This window comes from Mauremys mutica, chromosome 1 (assembly GCF_020497125.1).
Source record: "Mauremys mutica isolate MM-2020 ecotype Southern chromosome 1, ASM2049712v1, whole genome shotgun sequence".
NCBI lineage: Eukaryota > Metazoa > Chordata > Testudines > Geoemydidae > Mauremys > Mauremys mutica.
Genome location: NC_059072.1, coordinates 96,342,821 through 96,362,338, shown reverse-complemented (window position 1 = coordinate 96,362,338; position 19,518 = coordinate 96,342,821). Strand labels below are relative to the sequence as shown.

At 42.9% G+C, this 19,518-nt stretch overlaps 1 protein-coding gene across 14 annotated transcripts in view; it reads right to left on the bottom strand.

Annotated features, from left to right (window-relative positions):
- RBFOX2 (RNA binding fox-1 homolog 2) overlaps positions 1-19,518 on the bottom strand; it is a 262,724-nt gene that overhangs the window by 75,456 nt on the left and 167,750 nt on the right. The window lies entirely within an intron of this gene.

Sequence of the window (19,518 nt, the reverse complement as noted above, 5' to 3'; positions counted from 1 at the left end):
CCTCATTGTGTGGACGGGTGCAGGGTTAAATCGGTTTAACGCTGCTAAATTCGGTTTAAACGCGTAGTGTAGACCAGGCCTTGCTGCCAATCAGGGCTGATGGAGGAAGCAGGAGGTGCTCTTTGCCCCTGCCCCTCAGCAGGCGCCATTTTTACAGGAGGGAGGGCAGAGTTCAGTGGCTTGTGGCAGCTCTGCTCTTCCCTTCCCTCTACTCTTGGGACGAGGAGAGGGGCTCTTGAGCCTCTCCCTCTTCTTCTCTTTCTCCCTGCAACCCTTCAGCCCTGCCTGGAATCGTGCCAGGACTCGGCGCTTCAGGGCAGTGAAGAGCCCCAAGAACTGCAGGACAAGCAAAGGTGAGCCAAGGTAGTCCCACCTCCGGTGTTTTTATCGTTTAACAGCACTGTGTTTAAAAATGTCAGCCAAAAAAAAAGGAAAATTGACACTGAAAACCGTTCATTTAAAGAAGAGTGGACTGCTGCTTATTATTTTATTTTGCCACAACACCCAAAGGGTCAACCAGTATGTTTAATTTGTAGAGACAGTGGCTGTTGTTAAAAATGGGAACATCAAACGGCACTATGAAATGAAGCACATGGATTTTGACCACAAATATTTGCATCTGTTTGACATTTTAGCTAAATACTTCTCAAAGTCTCTGATAAATTACATCTTTCTTGGAGGTTATTTTTAGGTTATACAGTGGTTTGATTTTCTTTTTCATTTAATGCAGTAAAAATATAAGCAATGTAGGCCCTGGTTATATTGCACAGTGTTGTATGTGTTTGCTGAACAGGGCCACTTGTGGTGTGAAAAATGTTTCTCTGGAGTCCAGACCTTGACTATATCTTGACCAAGAAATGTGGACCTTGACAAAAAATAATTGACTACCCCTGGCCTTGTCTATACACAGTCTTGCACAAGTTTAACTAAAGGTGTGGTTTTGAACCAATTCAGTTAAATTGGTACAATTTGTGTGTGGACATTCTTGTTTCAGTTTGAGGCTAGTTTATCCAGCTCATTTTTAAAATTGGATTAAGCTAAAGCAAAATAAGACACTCTTAAAATGAAAAAAAGAAAGCATCTATGCACAAACTTGCACTCGTTTAACTAAATCTGTTTAAAAACACACCGTTAGTTAATCTAATGCAAATCTGTATATAGAGAAGACTTACCACTGTCTCCTACTCCCAGATATGTAAAACAGGGATTCACATTCGAAGTGCAATGTATCATTTTATAAATACTGTACTATTCAAACCCAATCATAATACAAGCATGAGCCTTAGAATTTTTGCATGGACTTCAAGGTTCAGGGAAGCTCACAAGAACAGAGACGTCAAGGAAAAGGAGCAAAAAGAATCACTTGCATGTTCTTACATATTATTTCAGTCTTGCAATATTCTACTCTCCCATTTGCCTCAGATGAGCAATTTTTTTGGATGGGTAAGGAAAATAAAAATTAACTTTTCCATCATCCTCATTGACAGAAGTATTTTGCACCTGAACAAGAACACTGTCATGATATTTGTGAAAGAATGCCTTATTTAGCAGTGCTTTTATATTTAGGTCTCTGGTATCTGATAAAACAACAGGGCAGGAGATCTAGCCTGAATTATGTATCTCTCTTCTCCCCAGGATAAGTCCTCAAATATCCATCGTATCAGCTCAGGATCAGGCGCTTTTCCTTTCTGGGGACTGTGTCCTGTTTCCTTCTCCTCTTCTCTGGGGAAATGATAGGAACTAACAAACAAACAAAAAAATCCCATGGCTGCCTGCAGCCCTACCACTCAAAATCCAAGGTGTCACAGTATTGCTCAAACACTGTTGATCTCCCAGATCCAGAAAGCAGCTTGGTGGCCAATTGGGAAATGAGACAGTGAGCAGAAATGGGAACTTGTCTCGGTATATACAGGTAGGAAGGAAGTTCTTATGTAGCTCTACCACTGTTCTCAAGAAACCCAGAAGACAAACTGATGAAACTGATTTGGACAGGAGACTCCAGCCTTCAGTACTTCACAGAGAAATGGAAGTCTCTTCTGAGTATGTTTCAGATGTCATGATGGAAAAAGGTAATTCAAGTGCTAACACCTACCAACATTTGAAACTCCAAAGAGAGGCCTTTCAAATATCTCACTAATATAGTATTCAAAGTCAAGAATTGCACTGACCGTTTACATGTACATACTGAGAGCACAATTCCAGCCCCATCTGGAGCCAGCCTTGTATCTCCAGTTGCCCTGAAGAGTGGAATTCGACATACATACCACAGCCCCATATTGGGGAAACTGGATGGGTTAAGGGGACTGATGACATACGAAGCCTTTTGTCTGTTTCCAAATGGTTCTTGTTGGAAGTGATCAAAATCTATCACCATCCAACAGCTGTTCAGTGGGGTAAGTGCAAAGGGATGGGGTCACGCAATGGGCCTGATATCAGCTTTTAATAACTCTGTTGGAATGACAGTGTATACAGGTGTTACCAAAAATTTACTTTCAGTTCTGTTTTTAGATGGCTGGTCTTCACAACACAAAAATGCAACCGCAACTGCTTCCTTGCTAACACTGCCGGCACAGGGCAAGGACTGAATAAAACCTGGAGACCGAACACCACTGAGAGTTAGATGGAGGGTATGGAAAACTTGCACTGCTACCATATCTGTTCCATAAACAGAGGTCTTCAGCACCCAAGGCGGTCCCACTAGCACCTTTAAACTGCATTGGATAAAAGGAGACAAGACAGAGCACTGAACTAGTACTCAGGAGATGTGGGTTCTATTCTTGGCTCTGCCACTGGACTGCTGGGTAATCTTGGGCAAGTCACTTCACCTCTGTGCCTCAGTTTCCCAATATGTAAAATGGGGATATACTGACCTCCTTTGTAAAGCAGTGTGCAACAGGTAGGTATTACTACCACCATAGTATTACGGATTATTTTGTCTGAAAGCTCGGACACTTATTCTCCCCATCACAGCAGCTTTGTTTACACTGGAATTTTTCTGGCCTGTAATTCACAGCAGGTGCAGTTCCATTCATGAGAGCACTCATAGAAGCTGTAGTTCATAGAAGCCTCCTATGTATTCAAGCATTTTTATCACTATCATCTAATTGAACTCATCTGAGCCTTGTCTAGCTAACAGAATTCACTGGTTCTAGCACTGGTTTTTCAGAACACCATGAGAATTATAGGTCTGAAAAATTCTAATGGAGACAGGCAAAAGAAATTTGAGATATGAAATTTACCCCCTGAACTTCTTTTTAAACACACAATATAGAAGGAAGCCAAACCCCTCTGCTGTGGGAAAGGAAGAAAAAGAGAGATCTTTACTTTCAAGCACCCTGACCGTCATACAGCAAACACCCTGACCGTCATTGTTCCCAACGCTAGTCAACCTTCACTCTACTCCTGTGCACAAATTCAAGCTCTCTGTGCTGAAACGGATAACAACTTAATCAAGAGGATCTCAGTACCTGTGGAGAGACTTCCTGGTGGATATAGCTAAGATTTGAAAAATAGATATGTATATTTAGTACTTACTAGCCAAGAACTAAGCCTAATCATCAGGCTGAAAATACACCTGGGCTCTGAGCCATACCACCTTCTGCCCAGTCTCCCAGTGGATTGGTACCCTCCACTGCTGGACTCCAAAACCCTGGGTCTACTGCTGCTGAACACTGCATCAACTGCCTCACCTACAAAATCTATCATCATTGGCACACCTCAGAAATAAATTAATGCTGGTTAGCGGTCTCCATTCATTTTATGTTGACTCACAGAGACCTCTGCTGAAATGATAGGAGGGTCCCCATACAGAAGCAGAGTCCTCTGCTGGGATGGTTGGAAACGGAGGCTTCCCTTCTGGATCAGAACCTAAATCACCCAACATAAGGGAGCAGTAGACTCAGGATAAGGTGTTCCCATACATGAGCCCAATACTAGAGAGCCAGATACAGGGCATGCCAACAGTGACTTTCAGACTGACTTCCTGACCCTCAGTCCACTGTTTCCCCAATATCACACCAGAAAACAAAAGTTTTCTGAGTGTGGGAATGGAGTGGGGAAAGCAAAACTCTTTGGTGGAATGACATGATAGTGCTGGCAGGGGCCACCACCCACACAAACTGGGTCTCCTGCTCTAAGCAGTGCCATCCATTCCAGATGCCTCTGCTCCAAGGGGTAGGGAGGATGACAGCCCTCCACAGGGCACCATACTCCTACAAGCAGTGACGGGGCACTCCATCCCAGCTACTTCACAGCGGTAGTAACCAGATTCCCCAAAACTGGCACTGGAGCTAGCTCTGCAGATTTAGGAAGACATCACAGTAAAAACTAGAGGTTGTTTTTGGGTTTTTTTGGTTTTGGGGTTTTTTTGGTGTTTTGTTTTTTTACAGCTTAAATCCTAGAGAAGCTGATGCCCCTCACCCAGAAAAATTCCTACACATTGTAGGCAAGTGGGTTTTTCAAAGCCTTGCCTATTGCATGTGTCTGCCTGCAATGGGAATCTCATGCAGCTCTCTCAGACTGGTGCTTCTCTGGAAAGAATTGTGGCGATCCCTTTGCAACCAGAAACCAGGCTTCCTTGTCTTTTTCTCCACAGCTGAAAGAGGAAAGTAGGCTGGTACTGAACTGTGCAAAGTAACTGCCTACATTGTGATTTTGATGCAGAAGGATGGACGTAAACCTTAAGGACTATGTCAGAGCCCCGTCAAACGTCTAATTTCACTTCCGTAACAAAATCCACTCTTTGATTTCCCTGTCCCAGTGGCTAGCAAAATCTGCCCCCCTTGCCTGCACCTCCTTTCCCCAAATCCAGCACCTCAGAATGAAAACCAAGGACAGAGCAGCACTGCTGACTCAGCTGCCAGCTGGATGGGGAGGGGGAGGGGAACGGAGGGAATGCTGGGAAAGGGAAAAACATCTGGAATCAATTGGTAGGGTTTTGAATGCCGTGGAAGGAACTGCAGAGCTGGCAGAAAACACAGTGGGGAGCTGTATGTACAGACACGACTATGGAGATGAGAAGTGGGGGAATGCATAGAGAGTATTTATATATAAAGCACAACTCCTCTTGAGATTCTTCATTATATGAGCAGCTAAAGTTGTCAGCCTCATACCACTTTCACTGCAGACTACACACACCACGGGTCCATATGAATTCGTCCTGCATAGGGAGAGAATTCAACAGCAACCAGACTGGATCAGATTCACACAATCCTAGCCAAGGCAAACCAGACTCTCTTCTGTGTCTTAAATGCCAGGACTCAATAGCAAAGCAACAATACTGTAACAATCTGCCATGGGGGTGTGGATGGAGGAGAGAAGCAGCGATGGAGATCTGTGATTGACTTGGCATGTTATTTTTAAGGAGTTTGGTGGCTCAGGAATCCAGATTGGCTCCCACATTGGCTCCTCTAGCTAATCTAGCTTCCTCTTGCCTTCTGTTATTCATTTGTTCCAAGACCAGATTTCCATCCTAAAGGAAGGTTTCATTCTGTATTCCGGAAAGCACTGACTGCAAAGGATTTAGGGCTCATAGTGAAAAAGCAACTCAACATAAGCTCTCAGTGCAATACTGTGGCAAAAAGGGCTAATGTGATCCTTGGATGTGCAATTAGGGGAGCAGTGAGATGATTTTATTTTTTTATACAGCATTGGTGAGACTGATACTGGAATACCAAGCACAGTTTTTAAAGGGATGCTGAAGAACTGGAGAGGTTACAGAAAAGAGCCACACAAATTATTTGGGAGCTGGAGAAAGTGCTATACAGTGAGAAACCTCAAGAGCTCAATCTATTTAATTTATCAAAAAGATTGAGAGGTGATTTGATTACAGTGTATAAGTTCCTTCATGGGGAGACAATACCAGGTATTAAAGGCTCTTTAATCTAGTAGAGAAAGGCATAAAAAGAACCAATGGCTGAAAGCTGAGGCCAGACAAATTCAAATTAGAAATCAGGCACAAATTTTTAACAATGAGGGGGATTAATCACTGCCACAAGCTACAGAGGGAAATGGTGGATTCTTCACCTCTTGAGGTCTTCAGCTCAAGAGACGATGCCTTTCTAGAATACATGCTTTAGTTAAACATAAATTATGCTTTAGACAGATACAAGTTACTAGGCTCAATACAGGGGTAACTAGGTGAAATTTAATGGCCTGTAATATATAGGTGATCAGACTAGATGATCTAACAGTCCCTTCTGGCCTTAAACCTCTATGAATGTCAGACATACCTGTAAGAAATTTCTACCTTATTGCTGAATCTCTTCATAGACCTGGGAGAGGAGAAACCTCAATTTATCATATACCAGCTTGTAATCCACAAGCCTGCACCAAAGTCTACCCTATATCACCCAGAGACATTGCTCAAAGGTGCAGCACACCTAGTGACATCTTCTCTACACTTCTATTCTCTCAGAGACGTCTCAGTAAACATAGGTCTTGATGCCTTCAGATGGAACAGCCCCCCTAAGCTTTCCAAAGGCAAGATGCTCATCCCTATCTCCACCCCACTAAAGTCTTGTCTATACTAGAAAAGTGCACCAGTTTAACGAGACCAATTTAAAAAACGGTCTTCTTAAACTGGTGCAAACTCCTAATATGCAGACAAACTTTTCACTGGTTTAAATCCTTGTGTAAGCTAAACAGATGCAAGGACTTCTGTGAGTATCTGCAGACTCCTCTAAAAGGTTGTGCAACTCCCAAACATTACACCTCAAGCCTGGTCTACACTAGGCGTTTAAACCGGTTTTAGGAGCGTAAAACCGATTTAACGCCACAACCGTCCACACTAGGAGGCACCATATATCGATTTTAATGGCTCTTTAAACCGGTTTCTGTACTCCTCCCTAACGAGAGGAGTAACGCTAGTATCGGTATTAACATATCGGATTAGGGTTAGTGTGGACGCTGATCGACGGTATTGGCCTCCGGGAGCTATCCCACAGTGCACCACTGACCGCTCTGGACCGCAATCTGAACTCGGATGCAGTGCTCAGGTAGACAGGAAAAGCCCCGCGAACTTTTGAATATTTCCTGTTTGCCCAGCGTGGAGCTCCGATCAGCACGGGTGACGATGCAGTCCGAAATCAAAATAAAAAAAGAGCTCCAGCACGGACCATGCGGATGTGATCGCTGTAAGGGCAGGCAAATCCGTTCTATCAGCGCTCCGTTACAGAAGATGAAATTCAGAATCCTTTTTTAAAAATCTCCAGACAGACGCCATAGCAGGGACTCAGCGCACTGCAGCGTGACAAGCGTAACGGAAAGCCAAAGAATCAAATGGACGCTCATGGACTGGAGGACTGAAGCTATCCCACAGTTCCTGCAGCCTCCGAAAAGTATTTGCATTCTTGGCTGAGCTCCAAATGCTACTAGGGTCAAACACAGTGTCCGCGGTGGGTCAGGGCATAGCTTGGCAATCTACTCACCCCCCCACCCACCCCCAGAAGCGAAAGGGAAAACAATCCTCTGACTCTTTTACATGTCACCCTATCTTTACTGAATGCTGCAGATAGACACGATGCTGCAGCCGTCAACACCAACATCCTCACTCCCCCCCTACCATGGGTGGCTGATGGTACAAAAGGACTGGTAACCGTCCTCGTCATCAGCCTATTGGCACATGGGGCAGTAACCATGCTGACTAGCATCCGTCAGGTCGATCAAGGGCTCCTGGCCCTAATTTTTTATGGTGGATGGTGGATGGTGCAGTATGGCTGGTAACCATCGTCATCATAGCAACATGGGGCTGAGCTCCATCAGCCCCCACCCTTCATGTGTAAAGAACAGATTAAGTTGCCCCTGGACTAGCAGCTTCTCTCCTACACACTGCTTAATGTCCTGTCTGGACTATCATAGCAGCTGGAGGCTGCCTTCCACTCATTTCTCACTAACAAGTCACCATGTCTTTTTATTCCTGCATTCTTTATTACTTCATCACACAAGTGGGGGGACAATGCTACGGTAGCCCAGAAAGGCTGGGGGAAGAACGGAATCAACAGGTGGGGTTGTTACAGGAGCACCCCCTGTGAATAGCATACAGATCATAGTTTCTGCAGGATCTGACACAGAGCAGCTGTGCTCTCTGGTTCTATGATACAATGGTTATCTAGTACACTTGCCTATATTCTAGGCAGGACTGATTCTATTTTTAGATACCAAAAAGGAGGAATTGACTCGGAGTCATTCCCAATTTTGGCTTTTGCGCCCCTGGCTAAGAGCAGCCAGGGGCACTTATGACAGCAGCAAATGGTACAAAAGGACTGGTAGCCATAATCATCCTCACCAGTTCCAATTTATGGAAGGGTTTGGATGGTGCAGTATGACTGGTAACCATCTCTGCTGTCATGCAAAAGCAAAAGCATGCTTCTGTGTAGCGCTGCTGAATCGCCTCTGTGAGCGGCATCTAGTACACATACGGTGAGAGTCACAACAAAAGGCAAAACAAGCTCCATGATTGCCATGCTATGGCATCTGCCAGGGCAATCCAGGGGAAAAAGGCGCGAAATGCTTGTCTGCCGTTGCTTTCCCAGAGGAAGGAGTGACTAACGACATTTACCCAGAACCACCCGCGACAATGATTTTTGCCCCATCAGGCACTGGGATCTCAACCCGGAAGTTCCAAGGGGCAGGGGAGGCTGCGGGAACTATGGGATAGCTAGGGAATAGCTACCCACAGTGCAACGCTCCAGAATCCGATGCTAGCCTCGGACCGTGGACGCACACCACCGATTTAATGTGTTTAGTGTGGCCGCGCGCACTCGATTTTATAAAATCTGTTTTACAAAACCGGTTTATGCAAATTCGGAATAGTCCCGTAGTGTAGACGTACCCTCAGTGAATCCCAACAGATCTCTGCCACCCACAGCAGTGTACTAAAGGGTGAGTAGATACAATTTTTCCTCTTTCCATTAGTCTGCCACCATACCAGAAATACAAGAGGCTGCGCCACATCAAACTCAAACCCTTTCTGCCAATAGGTCCTACACATAAATGCCAGGCTAAACAAGGCAACACACCCTAGGATATAGGCCTGGGAGTAAGAATGAGCATCTGGCAGCCAAGAGAGAGAGACTCTAGGATATGCGCCTAAGAACAAAGGCAAGACTCTGGTACTCAGGAGAAACACCAAGATGTAAGCCCAAATGCTAGTATGAATCTTGCAGTGGGGGAATGCCTTATATTTATTCCATGTTTATCATATTACTAAAAGGAATTGCCAAGGAGCACTGTAGCCTACCCGTCTCCTAAGACACCAGTGCTGCCACGATGCTGCACTGCCTTTGCAGCAATGAATATTTAAACAGGGCAATAAATATTTCAGAACACATTCATCCTGACGAGAAGTCTATTAGGATAAAAGAGAAGACATAAATACTGCAGGGCCATGGCCACTCCTTGTCCTGTTCCCCCCTCCTTCCTGAAGCCTCCACTAGGCACCTGAGAACTTCAAAGATTAATGAGCACAGCTTCAGTTACTTTCCAAACAGCAAAAACCACCACAAAGGAGGAAAGATGTGTGCCCCACATCCCAGGAGGATGCGACCTCAAAATGATCACCAACTTCTGGGGAGATGCAAACTTTTAGGTGATATTATCTTGTTCTGGGGGAGAATCAATTGTGTTAAGTCCCCTCAAAGCTTTCTTAGACTTTACTCTTCCACAGTACATCCTGAAACAGTAAGACATGTTGAGGGCCAAGCTCAGTGTCAGGTCAGTCAGGTTCAGCTACAACCCCTCTCCTTAGTTGTTGAATTTACTCTGGTGCTTTTTCTATTGCTAGCAACTCCTCTCCCTGCTCTTAGCTCTCTGTGGGATGTAACAGTTGCACAGAACTTTGCAATTGCTGATAAAATATGAAACGAATGAGAATGGATAAAAACAAATTTTAGAACACTACAGAAAATACATTTGTTTAATCAGTTCATCTCCTGCATACCTTCTTCATGTACTGGGTTTTAATTTTCAAAACTAGAAGTCTGCTCCTGTCCAAGGCCTTGATTATACTTCCAGGGTTTGGTTCCTTGGAGACCAAGTTCCTCCTGTACTGGAGGCTACAGTCCTCAGTAGATTCTGAAGCAAACATGTATGGAACTCCAGTTGAGGGCCATATTCACGGAGTCTCAGATATCAGCCTTGGGCCTGATAGGTTTCCCAGAAAACGTTGGCTGCTTCTAAAATTCAAGATGGATAACCCAAAGCTCCTCTGAGAATGCTAAGAGAGCAGAAGGTATATTTTGGGGATGGGGCATACCTGCATTTACATCATCGCTGACTTTGATATGTTTAGATTACAGGAAGAGGATGTGGAATTCAGAGTCTGCTTACAAAGAGGGTCATATCACCACCACCACTTCTTCACCAGGTCATGAAAGAGCCAATTTAAAATTCTAAACAGATGTACAATTTTAGGAAAAGCCATTCAGGACGCCATTTAGCCTTACATTGAATGAAAGGAAATCAGCGGAACACCAGCTGGATTAAAACAAACCCTCCTTCCCGAGGCCGGCCTGAATGTTACTTAATAATGTTAAATGTTATTTAATAAATAAAAAGTTCAAGAAAAGCAGTACGATTCCCATCTCCAAATGATCTAAAGTACAGGATGAGCCATCATGACTGCAGACTAAAGCTAGAACAAAAGGGGTGGACTGTAGGCCCCTGCCCTCTGTTAGAGGGTAAAGGGAGAAAAGAAACAGTGCTTTCATATGGGATTTTAGGAAGAGGGAATTTGAAGGCCAGTGGAGTGAGTGGTTCTTTGCACCATCTCACGACAACACTAATGACAGAAATTTACTCCACCAACTGCCTTGCAACAGGATGGTCATATCCTTCCCCTATATCATCCCCATACCCACTCTGCAGAAGCACAGATTTGATTAGTCTCCTGCTGATTAAATCAAAGGGGATACCCCAATCTTACTGCAGAAATGCATCTTTCTGCTCCTCAAAAGTATTTTCAGGTATACTGAAGAATTCAATGTTACTAGTCACACTGACACAGGAACAGAGTTCCAGCTGGTACTACTGGCCTGACAAGTTTCAGAAATCTAAAGGATAAATTCTGCTTCCTATTCCTTATTTTTGCCTCCTATTTGGTGTTTTTTCCTAAATGCCAGGATAATTGATCCTGGGGAAGAGAAGAACAAAGTGTGGGGTCTTAGTCTTTGCTTGCTGGAGGATAAGAACCAAAGAGAAGGTGCAACTTGAAGCTATCCCTCTGTAAGTCTAATCTTATCAAACAAATCAGCAACAACAGAAAATGAAAGGTCTAAGTTTCCACAGGCAAGGGGACTTGTATCTCAGAGGGACCCTTCTAATGCAAATGGGAGTTTACAATATGCCATTAGTGCTCTTTTTTCTTGACCATCAAAGTGTCTGACTGTTACTCAGTCTGCTCTGGATGGCCAGTTCCATATTAATGGAACACCCTCTCCTTCCCTCCTGTTTCATGGCATGAATTGGCTCCCACATGAAATATTGAGCCATCAAATGGCAAAACCTCTCTCCCCAGATAGAATTTCAGGGAAGTGAAGCTGTGTATTGAATTGTTAGATCGATCACTTTCTGCCTCCCTCTGTCCCTGCAGAACAGAGGCTCCAGAAGGGTTAGCAGCAGGCACTACTCCAGACTATGGCCAGGGGGCAAGGCAGGGGGGCAAGGGAAGAGATTCTGTTTACATCAACATTGTAAGGACCATAGCAAAGTGGTTCCAAGGGCAGCACCAATTTATTTTACCCTTGCTGAGAGCTGGGATTTTACATTCCCACTCCCATCTCTCACTGCAGTCACCTTTAGTATTGACAGACCCCTCACTAAGGAAGGTGAAAAAGGATCTGGGGAACCCCATTAAAAGTCAAACACCTGATCTGACAAAGAAGAATGCCTTGCACCTTTCAGTCGCCTAACAGGCCTTGCGAACACTCAAATAGATATGAAAGGAGGCTTATGGAGGTTCAGTGGGGATCATGAGTCCACTATTAAAAAAAAAAATCTGCCCCTCCATCAAAAAATTTAAAGTAGTTGCCACCATTTTGCAGGGCACATCCAAACTAGTGGCAGCTCCCTCTGCTTGCTAGGTAGTAGTGTAATACTATTCCTGGAACTGTGCATATGTAAGCTAGTGCACAAAAAAGGCGGGGGTGGGGGGAGGGTCATAGTAATCTGATCCAAGGTGACAGAAAACAAATTAGCAGTTAAACATTTACCAAATGGAAAAGGAGAAATACAATAAAGAAAGAAAACAAATTTTTATTCTGTATGTTCTAAGGATAGATTTATTTCCAATTAATGGAGATAAGCGGATGACAAACTTTAATTTTGGATAACTGCAGCCCTAGTGGCAGGAAGGTCATGCTGCAGGCAATATTAGTATTGATATTCCTCACAGAGTATACTAATTTCACTACCAATTCATCCCACACGCCACATGATTGCAGCAGAACCTGTCACGAGCATCTTGAACAAGAAGATTTGACCTTCTGCTTGAAAGATGGGATATGAAAAAGCAAATTAAATACTAATGGAAGACAGGAAACGTGAGCAGAGATGCTGTAGTGTGTGCGCACAGGTGTTCAAGATAGTAATTCTAAGTATTCTAGGAGGAACAGAATGTTAAAGGAGCCAGAAGCACAAAGGGAAGGAAAGGTGAGACTCTCTCAGTGCTAGCACCAAAATTTTTCTGACATATAGTGGGGACGCTGGAAAATGCAATCTACTCTCCGCTCACTGAAAGTCCGATAAAGAACACAGAGAAAGATAGTTTTCTCCATCCCGCAGACATGTTCCTTTGAAGCAGATGTCACTTTCCAACTGAACACATTAATTGCTTTGGAAGCAGAAGCCCCAGATTGCTGGATGGGTTCCATACAAGCCTCCTCCAGATGGGCCAGCACAGCTCACAAGACACACTTTATCACTGTCAAACTCCAGAAACCTTCTACAGTACAGAGCCCTGGGCAGTTTGTTTTAACATATTTTTTCTAGAATAAAGGGATTTGGGCTGGACTGCTTCTCTTTGCTGGAAGGGATTCTGGCCAGGTGTTAGAACAAGATTGCATTAGTCCTGCAAAATCCATTTTCTATTGTGTGTAGTTCCTTCCAACTCCATGCATCCAGACTGGTGGCACTTTTGAGGAACTAAGCTTTGCTTTCTTTCCCCAAAATTGTGGGATGAGTTTACTGAATTTTAATACTTCTAAAATGGCCACAGACTGTTAACAGTACAGCTCCGCCAGCACACCTTAGTCTAACCTGCCACACCCTTTCTATTCCAGTCCTTTCCAGAGGCTGATGTAGAACAGCGGGCTTACAAGAAGGTCTGTACTTGTGGTCAGGGTGAATAAAAAAAAAATCTTTTTTTTTTTTAGTTAAAAACATTTTAAATTTAAATTAAATAGATTTCTATTTCAAAAGAAAAAAGTATTTTAAATTAAGTTTGAAATTATGACAACCTATGTTAAGGACTAAACTTACTATCATCTATTACAATCATTTAATTAAAGATACTATTAAGCAGAATGTATACGTTTGCTGCCAAAGTTTTAAAGAAAGTCGAACCATTGAATTGGTGGAAGTCACTGGTACACAACTGGAACCACAATTTGCTGAAGTGCTAAAACCTGCATTTGACAGCAATAGGCTTTTCTGCAAGTACAAAGAGAATATTTTCTTCATTTCAGTTTATTCAGCTAGTTCAGTTCAATGCACAGTTCATTCCAAGTTAAGAACTCATTGGCAGTGAAAAAGCAGGAAAGCTTATTTTCCTCTTCCAGTCTATGAATAAAAACAAGGTGCAAGAGGATGAGATCTATTAGTTCTAAAATCTTAAAGGACATGATGATCAGAAACAATCTATTTTGTTCATTAACTACAGATTATAATTATTATTGTTGTTTTGTATTATTGTAGCACCTAGGAGCCCTAATCATGGCCGAATCCCTTTTTTAAAATAATCAATTAATTTTAAAAGCAAAACATGAGCTGATAAACTTTTTTTCTTTATGTATTCAGTGCATTTAAGGTACTTTCATTTAAGTAATAAAAAACATTTTAAAATGCTGTTTTTGTGCATTTTAATTGAATTCCATGTTCAATCCAAATAAAACGTGATACAAATGACTAAAAATTAATCTAAATAAGAAATGCATCATTCATAATTTTCTAACATAATAAACGTGTAAAAATTCAGAATCTGAATAAATGTACAGTAAGCCATATTGCTGATTAAATAAATGTGTATCACTAGATACAGTAGATCCTCCTGGTTAGCAAAAAGTAGTACCCAATTTTGCTGTAAAGACTATATTTAATTGCAAATCAACATGTTTTAATGGTTATCAAGTAATGAGAAATCAACCCCTATTTAGGAAAATAATTAAAAAGTAAAAATGTAAAACAAGACTAAAATTGATTATTTAAATCAGTCCACCCTGCTTGTGGAAGATCTACTTTCAATCCAGGAATTAAATATTAACATTAATTTGTATGTGTGATACTCCAAATACACTTAAGATAGCATGGGATGAACTAATACATTGCTTTTATATCTTCCCTCCCGTTGACTTACCTTACTCTTCTCGTCGAGGTTAGAGTACAGGGGTCAACTGGAGAGCAATCTGCTATCGATTTGGTGGGTCTTCACTAGACCCGCTAAACTGACTGCCGGTGGATCGATCTCCGAGCATCTCCCGGCTGTAGTGTAGATGTGTTGCTATACTGCCCATCTCTCTCTTACCTCCCAGAGCTGGATGGTTTCTTAAGGATGAGTCTTACGCCTGGTCTATTTTCAAAGTTGCACCACTTTGCCTAAAGCTACAATTTTAAACTGATATAAAACACACTGTGGGCACTCTTAATTCAATTTAAACCTCATTTATTTAGATTTAGCTTAATTTGGTAAAACCAGGCCTTCAGAATGCCTAAGGCCTCTGTAGTTTTGTCTGCATTTGTCTATCTAATATGCTTACTATTGGGTAATCCTGCCCTCTCAACATTTATGGCACATCAACCTGAAATATCTTGGAAGTTCTGGGGTTACTACAGATAACAGGGAACTAACCTCTTCCACAGACAGGACTCAATTCTCAGCACAGTGACACAGGGAATATCGGGCAGGACATGGGATAAAAAAATAGCTTTAAACTACTTTTGCATTCATGATATTCTTGAGACATTTGGGAAATTGACTGGGCCCTGATATGAGGGTATCTTTACTGCTGCTCTAACTTAAAGCTCATGGGAATAGGGTTGCCAGGTGTCCAGTTTTCGACCAGAACACCCAGTCGAAAAGGGACCCTGGCTGCTCCAGTCAGCACTGCCGACCTGGCCATTAAAAGTCCGGTCAGTGGTGCTGAGGGTCTAAGGCAGGCTAGTCCCTACCTGTCCTGGTACTGCGCTGTGCCCCGGAAGTGGCCAGCAGGTCCAGCTCCTAGGTGGGGGGGCCAGGAGGCTCCATGCGCTGCTTTTACCTGCAGGCACCACTCCCCCTGGCCCCCCGCCTAGGAGCCGGACCCGCTGGCCGCTTCCGGGACGCAGCGCGGAGCCAAGACAGGCAGGGAGCTTGCCTTAGCCCTGCTGCGCCGCTAACCAGGAACTGCCCGGTGTGCCTGCACCCCAACCCCGAGCCCCAAACCCCGCCTCAGGCTTCAGCCCCCTCCAAACCTGGAGCCCCCTCCCACACCCTGAACCCTTCATTTCTGGCCCCATCCCAGAGCCCCCACCCCCCAGTTAGAGCCCCCACCCACTCCCGCACCCCAACCCCCTGCCCCAGCTCAGTGAAAGTGAGTGAGGGTGGGGGAGAGCAAGCCACCGATGGAGGGGGACTGTAGTGAGTGGGGGCGGGGCCTCAGGGAAGGGGCGGGGCTAGGGTGTTCAGTTTTGTGCCGTTAGAAAGTTGGCAACCCTACATGGGAAGAAGAGAACAGCCAAAGCACAGTGTGCTTCCCACCATGCCCACTCCTCAACTCTGATCAGACCTCTTTCCTCCCTGTCCTCTTCTCCAGGGACTAAACTCGTGTAGCTCCCTTACATGGAGGGAATTCCCCAGAGTAAAGTTCTGTCCCTTTACACTGCCACAATGACACTGAGGGGCTTCAGCTTAGCAGAAAATGAGCCTCACAAAGTTGCGTTTGGTAGATACAGCAAGGCGAAAGATGGTGTTTAAAGACACACAGAAAGAAAAATTAGGTAAACTTACACCAACATAGTGTGAATTAAATACAAATAGTTGAACACCAAACAAAGCTAACATTCCACAAAATCTCACCAGTTCACAGGGAGTCAACAAGTTCCTGGATCCGTCAAGAGCCACCTTACCCTCTCCTATTGTCCAATCTAGTCAGTCTGGAAGAAGTTCCTTATAGGAAACCACAGATATCAAATTCAGCCTATTCAAATGGCTGACTTTTGTTCCTGTCTGTACTACACTTTCCAATTAGCGCTACAGAGACAGATCTTTCTCAAAAAGGGGACTGGCTGAAAAACAAATGCCTTTCCCACTCTCCTTAACTGTGCTCACTTTGAATAGCATGTTCTGTTTGGGTTGCCTCACTTCAAGTGTTACATAGGACACAACAAAAACAAGAAAAGATCCAGAGAAGGACAACAAAACAAATTAAAGACAACATAAGTTTTTAGGGATATGTGCACTATAGAGGATTGATGCTGTCCAAAAAATAAAAACTTAAGTCCACTCTTAGGTGAGCCTCTCACACTTCTTGCAAATATTTTAAACCTAGCTATGACTTAGGGATTGGAGGGTGAGATAGGCTTTTATACAAGGAGAAGATAAAAAACTGGAAGGTGAATCTGAGTGGTATTGTATGTACTGCTTAAGTAAAACTTTGATATCTAAAACTTGATCAGTCAAAAACAGTTATCTGGAAGTCAAATTTGCTCTCCAAAATTTGGAAGCTTCATGGGAACAGGGCCTCACCATGCACAATTCCTAAAGTCTGCAGGACCAGAACTTCAAAATCTATGAACCATAAGGAAGTAGGATGGCTCTAACAGCACTCAGGCTTTAACTGCCCTCAGGGTTCCTCAACCTAAGTGTAGTCCTTAAAGGTTGCTAGCTAGGCTGCCATCCCAATTACCCTAAAGTTGTAGTGTCCCCTTGCACCCTCAGATAACTGGATTGTACTTTACAGGCTATATACAGTACTTTGGGACTACAGTAGGACCTCAGAGTTAAAACTGACCAGTAAACTACACACCTCATTTAGAACCAGAAGTACACAATCAGGCAGCAGCAGACACCAAAAAGGAAAAAAAAAAAAAAAAGCAAATACAGTACAGTACTCTGTTAAACATGAGCTACTAAAAAAATTAAGGGAAAGCAGCATTTTTCTTCTGCATAGTAAAGTTTCAAAGCTGTATTAAGTCAATGTTCAGTTGTAAACTTTACAAAGAACCACCATAATGTTTTGTTCAGAGTTACAACCTCCATTTCAGAGGTGTTTAACTCTGAGGTTCTACTGTATTTGAGGTAAAAGTAATTATAGGTTGTTTTGAAAACATTAGATTTGTATTGGTAAATGTTGATAAATGCCAATTTCCCTGTACACACAAACCAATGAAAATATATTTCCATCAATAATCAAAATTTACAAATAGGCAAAGTAAGAAAAATCTGCTTGAGAACTTCTTTAAGGATATTTGTGTTTATTTTGATGTGTGATGTTGATAATTTGTGTTTTAACAGTTATAAAGCCGTAACTTTTTGAATCCATGCCTACTGTCATTAAATAATTACTGTTTGACACCCCCCATTGCCTGACCACCACCACCCATAATTTCCCACAACTGTGAACATCTGTATGGATAAACTTGGGGAAATGCTTAACACATATTTTTGCACAACTGAAAATGTAAAAAGATAAAAATAGAAAAAAAAACTATTAAAAGTAAACTATTATCCATCAAAATTATTTAAAATATAAAAATTGAATTTTGCCACGCCCAATTATATGCAGGGCTGGTACTATTGCCTATTATTAAGGTTGCCCAACACTTCCCATAATCAGACCTTGTCTTCAGTTACTTATAATTTTGCCAAACTAACTGTTTGAAGTTTTCCATGCTACGTGTCTGCTTCAGGCTGAATTTTTGTGAACGGTTCAGCTAATGCTGAGAAAAAGGCTAGGGGAAACCATGTTGTTCTGCCCAATTTAAAAAATTCTGGTGACCCTTTCTTTGAAGAGACATAGCACCCCCATGCTGGGAAGCAGAGCAGTTTGGCGGGGGAAGGCCTTTCTGTCAGGGATGTGCCTTTTCTAATCCTTTGAAAATCCACCCAAATTTGGCCAAATTATAATCTTTTGGGGGTGGGGGGAAGTCACAGTTTGCACATGGTGATTTGAGAATTCTTAGATTTTAGCAGCTAAATTCCTTGAAGATTCCATCTGCAAAAGGCATGCTCCAGCCTGGAGCAGAGCAGGACTTTCACTGCAATTGCAGCTCTCGACTGTTGCAGGCCACATGCTGGGTCTGGGTCCAGCTCTCAGCACCTGAAGAGACAGCAGGGGAGACTGTCTTTTCTGTGTTCTCCTTGACCCTTCTACTGGGCACAGGCAGAGTGGAGAAGGAAGCTGCCTGATTAGAGTGCAGAGGGGGCAAGAGCCAGATCTGCTGGGGGAGAACAAGGGAGGGAGAGTAGATTGGTACAAGTGGCAGAGGTCTGGATGGTAGATCTAAAGATTCCAGCCGCACAGATGATCCATTTTTGCGTCAATATGGTGCCACATGATGGAATTTTGTTGTTTTTTTTAAAACCCGTCTCTCTCTTTTCTGGGGAAAAAAATGTATGAAATCATGTAGCCAAAGACTGTTTCATAATGCATACTGCACAAGGGGGCCAAATTAAGTTTGCACAAACAACCTTAATTCTGGTATGTCCTGATTTTCGAGTGCTTGACTTTGCAACCTTAATATTGTTCTTTTAACATTGTTTTTGTGTGCAATATTAATATATGAATTACATAAACAGACTGAATTTGGTAAGGCGAAAAGAAATCAGACATTTTTAAAAAGCACACTGTCACTTAACAGGCCCGACATTTGTCCTAACTGGTTTCTTTTCCATCTATTTGCAAAGTCCATTCAATTCTTTATTTTTCAAAAAGGTTTCAATGCTCTTTTTCCTAGAAGAAAACCAGTCAGCGTTAGTAGCTCTCATGTCTGCGAACAACCCTACAGAAACAATATATGCAACTCCCGCTCTCACAAACCACAAACCAGCATTCACTAGCAAGCCAACAACAACAAAATCTGCACAGCATAGAGATCATAGATAACCCTACTACAACAAATCAGAGCAGTTTCACATAATGTAGACGGAAAACAGATTTAGTGGGAAGGAAAGATTTCTGTTTTCAGGTTCCAGAAAAAATGAGAAATAGGGAGAGCACCTGACTACATTCCTTTTAAATCTATGAGGTTTTTTTAACAAGCAAACTTCTTCCATATGTGTGCCCCACCATGAGGCCATTTAATTGCTTCTATTCCCTGTACTGAAACCCA